Source organism: Rattus norvegicus, chromosome 5 (genome assembly GCF_036323735.1).
Source record: "Rattus norvegicus strain BN/NHsdMcwi chromosome 5, GRCr8, whole genome shotgun sequence".
Lineage (NCBI taxonomy): Eukaryota > Metazoa > Chordata > Mammalia > Rodentia > Muridae > Rattus > Rattus norvegicus.
In genome coordinates, this window is record NC_086023.1 from 141,777,852 (window position 1) to 141,793,041 (window position 15,190).

The window sequence follows — 15,190 nt, forward strand, 5'->3', positions numbered from 1 at the left end:
GTCCCGTCTTAGTTATTTTTCTATTGCTGTGACAAGACACCATGACCAAGGCAATTTTTGTTTAAAAAGTGTTTTTTTGGGCTTTACAGTTTCAGAGAATTAGAGACCATGACAGTGGATCAAAAGCATGGCGGTAGAAACAGCCGAGACCTTACATCTTGATCTGAAAGTAGGAGGCAGAGAGAGAAGAGAGAGGGAAAGATGCCGAAGAGGAGGAAGGAAAGGAGGGAGAGAGGGAAGGAGGGAGGAAGGGAGGGAGGGAGGGAGGGAGGGAAGGAGAGAGATGAAAAAGAAACTAGACACAGTGACAATCTTTTGAAATCTCAAAGCCCACCACCCCCTCCCCAAAGTCCACACTTTCTAATCCTTTCCAAGCAGTCCCACCAACTGGGGACCAAGTACTCAAACACAGGGGCCTGTGGAGGCCATCCTCATCCAAACCACCACAGACACCAAGAATCTTTGCAGACAGAGAAATTATGGAGTCTATGCCTGAAGCAAAACCAATGGAGTATAAAGATAATTGAATTTGAGAAAAAGAAGAGAGGAGAAAGGAAGAAAGAAAGAGACAAAGGGAGTTCCCAGAGGGGCTGAAGGGCCGGATGGTTCACTTTCTTTTTTTTCTTTTTTTTGGGGGGGGGTGGTTCTTTTTTTTCGGAGCTGGGGACCGAACCCAGGGCCTTGCGCTTCCTAGGCAAGCGCTCTACCACTGAGCTAAATCCCCAACCCCCGGATGTTTCACTTTCTGATACTGCTCTTCCTAGTATGAGGTACACCGTAGAGCAGTGGCTCTCAGCCTTCCTGATGCTGCCTGAGACCCTTTAATACAGTTCCTCATGTAGCGACCTCCAGACATAAAACTATTTTCATTGCTACCTCAGGCTTGCCATTTTGCGACTGTTTTGAATCATAATGCAAACATCTGTGTTTTCTGATGAGCTTAGGCAACGCCTGTGGAAAGGTCATTTGACCCCAAGAGGGTCTCGACCCACAGATTGAGAACCATCACTGTAGCATCATGGTCGTGTCCGTACGCAGTGAGTACAGACGGAAATGAGGATCCCACTCTCTCCCTCTCTCAAATAGCCCTTGGAAGACTATAGTAGTCCTGTACACACAGCAGGCACTGGAGAGAAGGGAAGATTGAGAGGCACCAGAGAGGAGGAGCATGGGGTCTCCTACTCCTGACGGCTCACATGGTTGTAGATTATTCCCTGGAGTTCAGCAGCAACTGTGGTCACCACAGCAACCTCTATACCAGCAGGTTGCTGTCCTTATGTCCATCATACTCCAGATGCGACATAGCTGAGGACGACCTTGAACTTCTGATCCTCCTGCCTTTATTTCCTGAGTCCTGGGATTACAAGTGTGAGCCACCACACTTGGTTTAAGCAGCGGTGGAGATCCAAACTAAGACCTAGTACATGTTAGATAGGTGTTCTACTAACCAAGCCATAAGCCCAGCTCTCTTAGTTAGAGTTTTACTGCTGTGAATAGACACCACGGCCAAGGCAACTCTTATAAGAATAACATGTAACGGGCTGGCTTATAGGCTCAGAGGTTCAGTCCATTATTATCAAGGCAGGAGCATGGCAGCATCCAGGCAGGCGTGGTGCAGGAGGAGCTAAGAGTTCTACATCTTCATCTGAAGGCTGCTAGCAGAATTCTCACTCGCAGGCAGCTAGGGTGAGGGTCTGAAGCCCATGCCCACAGTGACACACCTACTCCAACAGGGCCACACCTCCCAATAGTGTCACTCCCTAAGCCAAGCATATACAAATCATCACACCAGCCCATGGTAATTTGATTTCATTCAGCCAAAGTTATAAATGGCTTGTCCAACCCAAGGTCTTAGAGATGCTGTGAGAAGAAGGATGTGTCAGCCCTTGCGTGAATCTGCTCTGCCGTGAGTCTCACTGAGTAAAGGAAAGGCTTGCTTTCTGGGAAGCCACTGGGCTTCTGGTCTCAAAGAGCTAATTATTGAAAACTAGAAACAAAGCAAAACAAAACACTGACTGTAGCTTGCGGCTGTCCCTTTAAATATAGTCGCAATGATTCAGCTGAGTTTTTGCTGTTCTTGCTATGTTGAGGGTGAAATCTAGATCATGATCCGATGCTAAGCGCACCTCTTCGAAATAACTTCAATGGGGGAACCTAATGACTTAGTTCCTGAACAGTGGGGACCATGCTCACTGTACCTGAAGCAGGACTCTTCTTAGGTGCTACAAAGAGATGTTAAGGGGTGTCTTTGGCTGTCAACAGAGCTCCTCAGCAGCCATGTGGAACATTATGTCCTTGCCCCGGGATGCAGCTTCCAGACCCCAAGGACTCCCCACCAGCGTTCCAGGCTGAAGAATGCAGTTACCTTCCCAGGATTAGGGCAGGCACGTTCAAATCTTACCAAGGGCAGCATTATAAAAGAATGTTCAGGGATAATGAGCAAAATTGTGACGTGCGGAGCCAACTTCTCAGACTCAGTCTGACTTCTCTCTCTATGTCCCGCCTCTCCACATGAGTACTTTAAACCTTATCTTTTACAGGTATCAGTGAAGGAGTCACCCACATGGGTCTCCCTGACCTCATCTCATCTCTGCTGATCCTTAGAGCACCTGGCTAGGGACATTACTGCCTATCAGCTATGTGTTAGCCCCGCATTGGTTTCTAGTGGTAGAGATAGAAACTATCCCAACCCTGAGCCCCAGGAGTCCGTGGTCTGGTAGAGGAGGCAGGTTATGACAGATCATGACGGCCCTGTGTTGTAACAGAGCTGAGCCGATGCTGCTTCGCCAGTCTCAATGAACCAAACTGGTGACACCGAGCTGACCTCTGACAGTAGGCTATAGCCGGACAGCCCGGCAGGAAGGGAACTGGTCAAGTGGTTACCTGGAGAATACAGCCAGCTGTGCCTTCTGTCTCCAGGACCACGGATGGAGTAGACTTCATGTTGGATTGGAAATACCCTGGATGTTTGCCTGAACTGCCCGAGACATTTTTTTTCCTAGACTCCAATTCCAGTCACTTTACTCTCCAAGGAAGAGCCTGAACTTGTCAGATGAGAGAAAGAAAATTCTACATCGCATGACTCACTTTCTATCGCTCCCTTTTCTGGGGCCATCTTTTCCTTCTACATCCACCTCTAGAACTCTGGGCCGAGCTTTAACAATGGCCTTTGAAGTGTTGCCAGGTTCCTTGTCCTGATCCCAGTGGCGTCTGAAACGTGTCTAAGGGTGCCTGTCTTCCAAGCACTGCAGCTGTGTCTGGTTTGCTGCCTGCATGTGTCTGGTTTCACCTGTGCAAAGTCTGGCACTCGGTGGTAGCCAAAGTTTTCCAAAACTGGGTTAGCTACCGATTTTGTTTCTAGTTGAATTGTGTCCCCAAGAAAAGGGCCACACTCTTTCAAAAATTAAGTTCTCACCACACTTAGTCCCTTACTCACGTATTCCCATTCAACCATAACTCAAAGGAGCATCTTGGTATCCAGTAGTGGCTAAGGCTCCAGGTGTCCCCCCATCTCACTGCTGAGGAAGAGCACAGAGCACACAGCCCGTCATGAAGGCAGGCTTCTGGACAAGCAGTTAGAACCTATCGAGAGAACGACAGAGAATAGAGGTAGCGCCCCTCGATTGCCTCTGTGGGGATCTAATCCTGCAGAAGGGCAGCTCACTCGTGACCTTGAAGCAGACTGTCCTGATGAGAAGTGAATTAAGACACTGCAGGGAGTAGGAAGGACGTGGGCAGGGTGTGGCCGTGTGCGCTGGTGCCATGCGGGTGTGGGCATTCCCTGAGTCAGTGTGAGGAGTGTGAGGGTCCTGCATGCTAAAGAAACAAAGATAAAGACGAGCCGGCTTCTACTTTGCTGATCAATCATGTTTCCTAGGCCAGCATTTTCTATCATCATATTCCAAGCAGTTTTTAAGTATATAAAAATCTTTTGGGCTAAATGTCATTCTTCCAAAAAAAAATCACATTTATTTATTTGTTCGTTTGTTTTAGTGTGTGTGTGTGTGTGTGTGTGTGTGTGTGTGTGTGCGCGCGTGCGCGCACTCGCGTGTGCCCCATGCCATGGCACTCGAGGATGTCATAGGACGATCTACAGGAATCAGTTTCCTCCTGGGAACTAAACCCACATCACCAATCTTGAAAGCAAGTGCTTTAGCCACTGAGCCATCTCTAAGGCCTCGAATGTCGTTCTTTCCTTTAAATAAGGCCTCTCAGGGTGGACGCTCCACCAGTCTCTCTCTTTCGCTCCATGTCCTGACTCAGATCTGGGGCCAGCCTCTGCCTTTCCCCAGTTCTTGGCTATGGACACGTTATTTACTTCCCACGAGCCTTGGTTTTCTCCTCTGTGTTATGGAGATACGTGTTCTCGCTTCGTAAGACCCACAGAAGTGTCAGCAGCCCGGGAGGGTGGTGGTGGTGCATGCTTCTAATCCCAGCACTTGGGAGGCAGAAGCAGGTGAATCTCCAAGAGTTCAAAGCCAGACTGATCTACAGAGTGAGTTCTAGGGCAGCCAGGGTGACACAAAGGAACCCTGTCTCAAAAAACTAAAAACTAAAGAAACGAAGAAACACTCAATGTTTCCGTTTAAGCTCCTGGAAATGGGGGGCTGGGGATTTAGCTCAGTGGTAGAGCGCTTACCTAGGAAGCGCAAGGCCCTGGGTTCAGTCCCCAGCTCCAAAAAAAAAAAAAAGCGTAAGCTCCTGGAAATGGAGAGGCCATCTGGAGTGGACCAAGGCTGCTACCAGGTACAGACGGCTGAGAAGAGACTAGGGGTGGGAAGGGAGTGGGGGATGGTATACAACAAGGGACATGGCACAGCCAAAGGTATGGACAGATGGGAAATGTTTTCTTATATAGATAGACATGGGCTGGGTGCCTTCCTGCCATGGTTACTGCTGCCTGGTCTCTAATTCCCTTTTGCAGCCTAGTGAATGAGTGGACTTTGTGGGTTCTACCCAGAATGCAGGGTGAGAGACTTGTTCAGCTAACTTCCCTGCCCTGCTGCTTCCTGGGCTGAGTTGGGGGTTCGGGCTGGCCTGCATCCTGTCAAGGTCGCATAGAGTTCAAATGAGGGAAGGGGCAGAATTCAGAATCCCTGGAAGGTTGCTGTTCCCCCCTCCCAGCCTTGAGGAGCAAGGACACACTGGGTTAGGAGAGAAGAAACTGACCAACCAGGTTCACTTCCTCCATGGTGGAAAACATTCTAGAGCCCCGGCCACTCTAGAAATCTCGGAACAAGGTGCAGATTATCCAATGGATCGCCAACGTCCTTTTCTTTAACTGTCTTTAGCAGGAGCGAAGTCAATCTCCTTCCAGTGGTTCCCTGATCATTGGGCCCCCAGGAAACCAAGAGAACAACTTGCTCATCCAGAGCAGAAAGGCATCTCCCCTGAGGCCTGCCCCCCAGCTGGTACATTCAGGGCCTTCCACAGAATGTTCGGTGATTATTCATTAGCACCAAGACCCCGTTCCTTCACTTTTGACTGGCCCCTCCCTTCTAACGTTCGAGCGAGCTCTCAAGACGTTCTTTGTTTCTGTTACAAAGTGTGTGTGTGTGTGTGTGTGTGTGTGTGTGTGTGTGTGTGTGTGTGTTGGCGAGAGGGAGTACAAAGAGGTGAAGTGTATTTTTAGAGCAATAGAGGAGCTGGCAGAAATTGAAAATAGGGTTTTCAAGTTGGTATGTTTATGCTTCAGAAAGGAGGCTCCGCGGCGTTCTCTGCGTCCCGTTCAATATCTAAGAAGCTTTCTGCGACATGCCTTCGAGCATTCTGATTAAAAAGCATCCTTGCCTGTGCCCTTCCTGCCCCCTCCCCCAGCAGGGCCCTGAATGTACCGAGGGGGTGGCAGCCCTCAGGAGAGACGCCTTTCTGCTCTGGATGAGCAAGCTATAGGGCCCTATGATCAGGGCAGATTAATCCCCAGAGGTGGTCGAGGTGGTCGGTACACAATTAACATTTTTGCCTCTTATTTTAATTAAGAAGGGCCAAGGGATAGGACGTTAGCCTGTCTAATGGGACCGTGCGGTGTGTGCTGGCCGCCAGAGGAGTCTCAGTTATTCGCACTTGTTGAAGACTTTCTAGATAATTAAATACGGCATTAATCATTTGCTGAGTGGACACAGGTCTTTATTTCTCCTCTGGACTCCTTGCATGCAGGAGGCAAAGTGGTTCCCGATTTGGTGGTTCCCCAGCACACAGGCGGGAGCTCGCCCCACGCGAGCCCACTTTCAGTGATTTTTGTAGAAAAGCAAAGATTCTCGAAGACATCTGCCTGCGCGGTTCTGACAGCGGAAGCTCTCTTCACAGGCGCATTAACATGACCTCATTAGTTCCTGCATCTACTCTTCTAACCACATAAACCAGAGTGCGGTAGGAGCCAATCATGCTAATTACATCAGATCGGTTTGCATATTCATAAACCATTTTCTGTTTTATGGACAGCAAAAATAAACACAGTATCTCTTTAATAATTTTAAGTGGGTCACTTTCAGGACTGTATCTGTTTTAAATAAATTATCATATTGTTAAAGGCCACAGTCAAAAGCTATTTTTTGAGCAGCCCCAGAGGTTAGGGTTGGGGGCAGGGCACGTGGAGGGTGCTCTGAGTCACAGGGAGTAGCCAGTTGGTCAATTTCCAAGGTCTCTTCTGCTCAAGACAATCGGAACTCAAAACCCTGTCCTGATTTAGTGAACAGGTGCACTACAGCCTCCCACTAACGACAAAATAGATTCTAGTCAGAACTCTGAGACTATCAAAACCACAGTCTTGTGCAGTGGAAGAGAAACGCAGGAGTGCAGCAGTGCCTGGGTGTTTTGGGGAAGGGTTTCATTTTAGGGACCAAGTTTAATATTCTGTTTGTTTTTTTTTCTTTCCTCATAACTCTGGAAAATGGGCATTAAAACAATTAGAAGCCAAGGGACTGAAGATGGGTTGACTGGACAAGTGCTGGTTGGTTAAGCCGGAAGGCCTGACTTTGAGCCCCACCCCCAAAAATGCCAGGCAAGGTGACTTTTAATACTTGTGGAAGTAAAGGCAGGGGACCCCTGGAGCTCTCTAGCAAGCCAGCCATCCTAATTGGTGAGCCCTAGCAAGAGACTCTGTCTCAAAACTAAAGTAGACAGTGCCTGAGGAATGGTGGTAGGGGTTGTTCTTGGCCTCCACAAGCGCACATGCATGTGTGTGTGCGTGCGTGCATGCGTTGTGTACATGCACCAGCACAGACGAATAAGACAGCAAACCTGCTACAATGTAGCTTTCACCACACTGTTCCTCTGTTGTGTCCTTTCTCTAGACAATTTGGGGACAGAACAAGCCCACTCAAGGCCCCCGACCCCGAGGGGAAGAGCACAGCCAAATCCACGACCTGCAATCTTCAACTGTGAGGCTATTATAAATTTCTTTTACAAGGGCAGGACACCACAAGGTTTAAGAAACAAAAACACACAAGGTTTCCAACACAACTGCTTAACCTAGTTAGGAGAACTCGCTGTTTTCAAGACTACCGGGAGACCCAGTTACACCGCTAGCTGACTGAACCGTTCCTGTTCACTCCTCCTGGAGGGCGGGTCGTGTGCTAATCTGATAGAGCAGCATACGAAGGTGATCTTTCTTTTAAACCTCGTCGAATAGCAAAGCCGTCACCATTTACTCCATTTACATGCAGACCCGAACACTGTATCCATTTCTGGAGCTTGCTTTTCTATTTACTTGTTTATTTATTTATTTCTCTTTGCGACAAACATTCCTGGGTGAATTTACGTGGCATTTCCTGGTAGTGGTGTGGGCTATCCCATTTGGTGTGTGTGTGTGTGTGTGTGTGTGTGTGTGTGTGTGTGTGTGTGTGTGTGTGTGTGTGTGTGTTTTCAATGCTCTGCCATAGAGAGCTTTTGTTACTGTCAATGCAAGAGGCCTCTGACTCCTGCCTTCTTGGGGACCCTAGGCTCAACCTTCGAAACCATTTGCATTTCTCCAGCTCTTCACCTTGGCTCCTGACTAGGTTAGCGGAATCGGCACAGATGGCTGCCCCGTGTTATTAGCTGAGCCACAGTTGAAGCTTTTGTGTGTCAGCTGTGCTGATTTTGAAACACCCTATTATTTGTGCAATATACCTTGGAATTACAGCTTATAATTTCATGAAAGCCTAACATATCTGGATGTTTACAAGTTCTATCCCTGGGGGAAATGTATAGTGTTCATTTCTTTTGTTTAGTCTATTTAAAACGGGACCAGATACAAAGCCGTGGTGATTGACAAATTAATGCTCTCAGCTCCTACTCAAAAGTACTTGAATTATTAGCACAAAAAGCATGTTACAAACTATAATAATTTTAACTCCATTTCATTGCTAAAAGCTGATAATAATGAAAACAAATGAAAATAGTGACGCGGTCTAACACCAGCCAGAATGGAAGTAGTCACATAGTTGGGACACCACAGTCAGATAATTAGTTCCATTAGAACTCAGGAACTGGTGAGTCTGCTCATTTGTTTTGGACTCGGGTCTGTAGGAGGCAAGAAAGGAAAAAGAATGGGCCGCCTGCAACATAAATCAAACCTCGATTTCCTCGTGTCCTTCCTCTTCCCGCCACAGCCAAGGGACTGTATTCCCAGAGTGACAGCTGTGCTCCCCGCCACTGAGGAAAACGAGGAAGAGTGCCAGTGGGTGGCACGAATGCATATGGTGGGGGTCACTACTGCTTGCAATGAAAACAAATGAGTCTGCAAGGTGCAGAAGACCTGCCTTCTGATGGTCTCAGCCATCTTGGGGGAAGGAAAGAAAGCAATGTATTGCTACAGAGGGCCAGAGGGCCTGCCCTGAGCAGTGCAGGGCCTCCAGGATTCCCTGGAGAGCAGAGGCGCCAATGAGATGTATGTGTGGGTAAAATCAACTTAAATTTATTATTTTAAAAAAATCATACATGTAACAATATTTATGATAAGAAATCGGCCATTCAAGTATGGAGAGCTAAGAAGCTCTCAGGTCCGTAGTAAGCATGAGGGAGGGAGACAGAGCCAAGCTGTGCCATTCCAGTACCCAAAGGCATGGGAGTGAAGAGAGCTACTCCAGTCAGGGATGAGATGGGAAGATGTCTCAACCCAAGGCAGGCGTTAGGCGTTCTCCTCGGCCTCTGTGTTCCACTTCATACTTTCGGCTGACGGGAGAAGGCCTACCAGCCCTAGGGTGGCCGTCTGCTTCATCTGCCTACCAACTCCAATGCTAAGCTCAACCCAGATAATGTCAAATGTCTGAGTGCCCAGGACCTTTTCAGGTCAATGTTTACTATTAACTGTCATTCTTAGACGTCTCAGTCCCAGTTCATCCCAGTCGGTGTATTTGTTCCTATCCACCAACGCTGTGGTTCTCCTGCCTGGGCTTGAGGCAGATTCACTGTGCTCATGCTCTCTTCATGCAATAGCAGACAGCAGGTAGGTTGTCTTGGGACAGCGCCATCCTTTAACTGTTGGTATTCTCTCAGGATGCACTATTGTTACCCAAATCTTCTACCCGGAGCTCCACAGACTGCCACCTGTGGATAAGGGACCTCGAGGTCCTCATCACCCACCAGGACAAAGCAAATCTTGTCAGAAGCCCAAGTCTGAGTGGCAGGGAAGTAACCAAGTAGATAACACAGGAAGCCACGAAGAAGAATGCTGTGCCATTGGCTACAGTCTGTTTCCTGATACCTTACAAGGCTCTCTCTGGGCACAGATGTAGGGAGAGGCACATTTCTGCCCCCGCTCCTGATCTCTTCTGGAGTCTCCCTTTCTCCTCCCTATCATTCAACTTTAATTTTCCTCGGGTTGTACCGTTGGCTACCTGTGAAGAGGGTCATGTTAGGACGCTCAGCCTGTATACCCAACATGAACATCCTGGAACCCCGAGTGAATCGCTACTGTGTTGTTTTCGCTCGAGCCTCGGTGGCCTTTGAGTGGAGACTGAAATACTGTGGAGATCAGTCCCTGAAGGAACTCCAAATTCTCTGGCAGAAGAAAAAGATCAAAGATGCTTTGTGGGGTTCCAAAGGACCAGAGGTTATACAAAGGTAAGGTCATGCAAGCCCGAAGCATCTCAGCACAGATGGATGGTCCCCGGGGAACACGAGAAAAGCAACTTTGAGGACACATATAGAAAATCCTCACGAGTGATTAGGAAAGAGCTTATATTTAGGGGTGAGATGAGGCTCAAGTGTCTGGGACTTTGATGTCCTGCTAGTTAGCAGAGGAGTTGACTTGGAGTCAGGTAGTCCATAATTGTTACCCTTACTTGAGGAGGCAGCACAGGTGGCTGGAGCTGGGGAGAGTGACATTAATTCAGGGATCTTTCTAATACCTGGAACACTGGTGCCGAGATATCCTAGGAACCTTGCCTTAGCCTGTGAAGCCATGGAGCCCCAGAACTCTATCCCAGCCAGGTGACCCAATTTAGCCAACCAGGCATAAGGCTTGACACCACCAACGCTGGGTGGGTCACGACCCGCACACAGCCAGCAGGCTGCTGAGGCGAGCATTTGAATCTGCCTGCCTTCCTCCCTTGCCTGCAGAGACGCTCCTGTCTTCAGAATTACAATATCGTGCAGAAATACAGCTTTAGCGTTACCCGCTCACGAAACTTGACAAACGGCGTTCCCGTGCAGATAATTAAGAGACGGTGTCAAGGGAACAAAGCTCTGTCAGGGAAATAATGGCTCCCCGCTGTTACGTTTATGCCTCAGCAAAGTCAAGGTGTTTGTCCCCAAAGTAGAACTTCCTATTCCTCTGACAACTGTCTGTGACACCCTCCTTCATCCCACTAACATCTTCTCCCTAAGCCCTGACAGTGGCAGAGCTTGGGGGGAGAATTCTCTTTGTTCAAGAGGCTTGGGCTGGGACCCCAGCTCCAGGGCTGCAATCCATGCTTTTCCACTTTGACCTCTATGAGAATCACAAAAGCACCCCTCTCCGTGACACCTTTATGCCCCCCTCACATATACCCCACCACGACTCCAAAGCTGAGTGGGCGGTGTCTTGTGGCACTCAGATATCTAACGATACGTAGAGTGTATGAGTCGCGATCCCACTAGGCTCCAATTCCACAACATACTTGTGTACCTTCTGCTGGCAGAGATCCCAGTAAGTTCATGGGATACATTAAAGGTGATTCTAAAGGCACTAAAATTGGATATTGATTAAGATGACTAAAGAACGTGTGCCTTGGGAGCTTCTGTCGCCATGTGTGCACACGTAGGTGCACAGTCCAATATGACGTTATGTAAGGTTGTTATTCCCCTGGGTAGGGGCTTCCTGGGGAGCTATAAAGAACCTGTGGTCTTCCTGTTCACAGCATTGTTGAGCATTCCACTGAGAAGCATACACTGTGCTTCCCTCCAACAAACCAGTGAGTCGGCTGAAACGCTGTACACAAAAGAACATGGAGAGGGTCTCCCAGCACAGAGGAGCTTCCTACAGTAGCTGAGTGGAGATGGCCACATGGAGAACTCAATCAGAGCAAGTAAGTGGCTTCTTGCAAAGGTGGGTAAGATACCCCCAAGAGTATTGATCTCCCTGCTGCAAAATGCTGTGCTTTCTCCTGGTGTCCTTTCATGCTCCCGGTGTCCTTTCATGGCGCTCGGGGACAGTTTCATTGTTACTAGTCATGAGGGAAGATGGAAACCCCTGGTCTCCCCTCTGATGCTTAAGGGGATTTTCTGGAGGAACCTCACAAGGGGCATGAGGAGGGGAAGGTGTGGCCTCGGGTTGTGAGAACTCGGTTCTGGGTCTTGCTCTGCCTTGGCTTCCAACATGACCTTGGGCAAGACATCTGAACTAGACAGATCTCTGGAGGAGGGCTCATTGGGTGCTCTCTGAAGAGTCCCTCCACACCCATCCTGTGGCCCTGCTACAGAGGTCTCCAGTGATCATTTCACAGCAACGTGTATTGATCCCATGTTTGCAAGATGCTTTCGAAACGGTATTAAAATGGAGTTTCCTTAGGTTTACATCTCTTCCAGATTTGTCATGTGCATGATTAATCACTGGGCAAGAAGCCAGAACCCCTGAAAGCCGATTACTAGAAAGGATCTTTCTCTTTAAGGAGAAAGTGCTGTTGGAGGTTTCCCTTAATTTCTTAATTTTCTTTCTTGGTGGTCCTTCTTCCTTTCTGCTTCTCTCTGTCTCTGTCTCTATCTCTGTCTCTGTCTCTTTTCCTCTCCTCCACTCTCCACCCCACCAGCCCCAAAACAGTGTTTCACTGTGTTATAGAGCCCTGGTTGTCCTTGAACTCACTTTGTAGACCATACTGTCCCGGAACAGAGATCTCTGCCTGCCTCTGCCTCCCAAGTACTGGGATTGAAGGTGTGTGACACGCACCTTCCGGCTAGGACGTGTTTGTGCACGCGCACACCATGGTCCTTGTAGGCCTAAGGACAATATGTAGGAGTTGGTTCTCGCTTTATGCCACATGGGCCTAGGGCATCAACTCAGGTTGCTAGTTTTGGTGACCTTTATCCACTGAGCCATTTGGGAAATTCTAGATCTGTCGAAGGTTATCATAATTAAGATATGATTTTAGCTTTCTATTTTGGGTCAAGAAGGAAGAATGAGGTAAGGCAATTTGGGGCTTTTAAGACTTAGGAAACTCACTTGCGGTTTGACGCTGTGCAGCAGGACTTTGGCTACCTTGTACGTTCTTCTTTTTCCTGCTCTTTTTCTTCCACTCTTTCAACCCCCTCACACTAGAGAGAAAAAAAAAAAAGGACAGAAGAGAAAGGGGGCATCATTATAGTTAGACAATTTCCTGCTGATTTGGAGCGTTGAGTTCTGGGGTTGAGGGGGTGGGTTTGATCTTCATTGTCAGGATATCTAATTTCTTCTTCTCATTTCTTGGCACGTGACTATTTAACAAACTGTGACCAACAGCAACCGACCAATAACCAATAACTTCACATCTCGGGGCCCCTAGCTTTTCTATACCCCTGAAAAGTCCCCAGAATTTCCAAATGTCACACAATTTCAGAAACTCTCTGCAGCTGGCGAGATCACGCCCCCGTTAGAGCACAAGGCAAATCATAATCATCTGCTGCGAGCAATCCGAGGCAGCCCCATACCCCTTAAATTAAATGTGTGGAATTAAAGCAAAAGCACATTCCCATAATGTTTCTGTGTTTTTCAAAGAAACCAGTGCAACCCTCCATAGTAAACAGCTATAAACGTTGGAGGTGGAAGAGACACAGAGAAATAGCTCAGTAGAAACTGGGGCACGATCTAAAAGAACCAGGATGAAGATGCTCATAACAGACAAAAGACACACAGGAGAGGGAAGGGCAGGAGGAAGCAAGGATGCTTAGAGCCACTCGACAGCTGCTAAGAAAAAAAGGGTCTTCAAAATGGCTCAGCAGGTAAACGTGTTTACTGTGAAAGGCTGATGGCCGGAGTCCAATACCCAGAAACCAGGAAAAGGCGGGAGGAGAAAACCATGTTCACACACCACCTCCACCACCATCAATAATTTTTTTTTACATAAACAGATTTATGTACTACTATGGCAGTACAGGCCTATAATCCTAAAACTCTGGAGGCTTGGACAGGAGACTGTAAATTTCAGGCTAACCTGGGCTGCATACTGTGATTCTGTCCCAGGAGGAGGAGGAGCAAAGGGAGGAGGGGGAAGAGGAGAAGGACAAAGAGAAGGATTTCTAGTAACTATAATTTTGTTGCTATGCTGGAATGTAAATCCACTCATTATCCTAAAACGTTTGAAGAATGCCTCCTATATACTGGCCACTGATACACAGGAAGACTTTGTTTGCCTGGATGCTGGTCTCATACATTTTCTCTTTTTAGGTGGGGAGACCTCTTCTTCCCAAGCTTAGTTTCCCTGTGGAAAGATGTCAGGTGTCAGACTCTCCCTGGATTGGCCATTACTGTCTTTACTGTCCTTTCCATACGGCCAGTGGGTCAGGCAGAGGGTCGCAGCAGCTCGGCCTCTGTCTGTGAAGGCTTCTCTCTCCACAGAGACTCTGGTGCAGGGAGCCTCAGCAGGAAAGAGCGGGGTAAGGTTTTCCAATCTTCCTTGTGTTTTGTCTTTCCAGGTCTGATAAAGGGATGGGCGGAGGGAGGCTGATGCCATGGTTTTTAGTCCTCTCTCCTTCTTCTTCTTCTTCTTCTTCTTCTTCTTCTTCTTCTTCTTCTTCTTCTTCTTCTTCTTCTTCTTCTTCTTCTTCTTCTTCTTCTTCTTCTTCTTCTTCTTTTGCCTCTTTGAGGCAGAGTTTCTCTGTCTAGCCCTGACTGTGCTGTCCTGGTACATGCTCTATAGACCAAACTATCCTCGAACTCAGAGGTCTGCCTGCCTCTGCTTCCCAAGTGCTGGCATTAAAGTCATATGCCACCGCCACCAGGTTGCTTTTGAGTATTTTAATGTAAGTCAGCCTCAGTGGGGGAAGCTGGAATAGGTGGAGATCCAACATTTCCCCCCAGAACAAAGGGAGTGCATTATATATGTATAGACTTTAGAAGGTAGGGTTCTTTGAACTCAGAAACAGGGGTCTCTGAACTTACGTTAGTAAAGCTAATAGACAGAATACAAGGCTTAACTGATCCCACTGGGACTAACTCGGTGATGTAACATCCTGTAACCAGGTAGGTGGTCTGCCCCATTCAGTACAAGACCCAAACTGGGATGACCACAGTCACTTGGGACCACATTGTGCTTCCCACAACTAACTTCCTTGTAGTAAACCTCCCGTCTCTGTCTGTGTGACCACTCCTCTTTAGGCAGAAAGAGGAAGGACACACGCGCTAGGTCCCCGCTGCCAATCCTGGGCAAACAAAACTACACAAAACTACGGGCCAGTCTAGAGGCTCATGGAATGAAAGAATGAACTGTTAATTGAGTGAACAGAGGCAGATAGAAGGATGGGGAATAAGACAGAAGTGGGACAGGAAAGGAGTCCCTCACTGTAAAGTCTGACTGATCTCTTGTCAGGAAAGTGTAAAAAAAATATTCAGCACCAAATAGGTAGCTCAGCACTCAGGAGCAGAGGCAAGTGGATCTCCATGAGTTCAAGACTCGCTTTGTCTACATAATGAATTCCAGGCCAAGGCTGCACAGTAAAACCCTGTCTCAACACACAAAAACAAACAAAAATGTAGCACAGCTAAAAAATGTTGCTGTAAAGTTTGCCTACATAGAGACAATATTTCTTTTTTCTTTTT